We start from the raw sequence: 1073 nt of genomic DNA on the forward strand, positions 1-1073 counted from the left end.
TCTGCTCTGATCTTTATTATTTCTCTTCTCCTGCTGGGTTTAGGCTTTCTTTGCTGTTCTTTCTCCAGCTCCTTTAGGTGTAGGGTTAGGCTGTGTATTTGAGACCTTTCTTGTTTCTTGAGTAAGGCTTGTATTGCTATATACTTTCCTCTCAGGACTGCCTTTGGTGTATCCCAAAGATTTTGAACAGTTGTGTTTTCATTTTCATTGGTTTCCATGAATTTTTTTTAATTCTTCTTTAATTTCCTAGTTGACCCATTCATTCTTTAGTAGGACGCTCTTTAGCCTCCATGTATTTGAGTTCGTTCCGACTTTCCTCTTGTGATTGAGTTCTAGTTTCAAAGCAGTGTGGTCTGAAAAGATGCAGGGAATGATCCCAATCTTTTGGTACCGGTTGAGACCTGATTTGTGACCTAGGTTGTGATCAATTCTGGAGAATGTTCCATGGGCACTAGAGAAGAATGTGTATTCCGTTGCTTTGGGATGAAATGTTCTGAATATGTCTGTGAAGTCCATTTGGTCCAGTGTGTCATTTAAAGTCTTTATTTCCTTGTTGATCTTTTGCTGAGATGATCTGTCCATTTCAGTGAGGGGGGTGTTAAAGTCCCCCACTATTATTGTATTGTTGTCAATGTGTTTCTTTGCTTTTGTTATTAATTGCCTTATATAATTGGCTGCTCCCACCTTAGGGGTATGGATATTTACAATTGTTAGATCTTCTTGTTGGATAGACCCTTTAAGTAGGATATAGTGTCCTTCCTCATCTCTTATTACAGTCTTTGTTTTAAAATCTAGTTTGTCTGATGTAAGGATTGCCACCCCAGCTTTCTTTTGGTGTCCATTAGCATGGTAAATGGTTTTCCACCCCCTCACTTTCTTTTTTTTTTTAATTTTTTTTTTTAGATTTTTTTTATTTATTTATTTGACAGCGAGAGAGAGACAGCAAGAGAGGGAATACAAGCCGAGGGAGAAGCAGGCTTCCCGCAGAGCAGGGAGCCCGATGTGGGACTCGATCCCAGGACTCCAGGATCATGACCTGAGCCGAAGGCAGTTGCTTAACCAACTGAGCCACC

This window comes from Callorhinus ursinus, unplaced genomic scaffold (genome assembly GCF_003265705.2).
Source record: "Callorhinus ursinus isolate GAN/ISIS: 27379988/994484 unplaced genomic scaffold, GSC_fseal_2.0 scaffold2013, whole genome shotgun sequence".
Classification (NCBI taxonomy): Eukaryota; Metazoa; Chordata; class Mammalia; order Carnivora; family Otariidae; genus Callorhinus; species Callorhinus ursinus.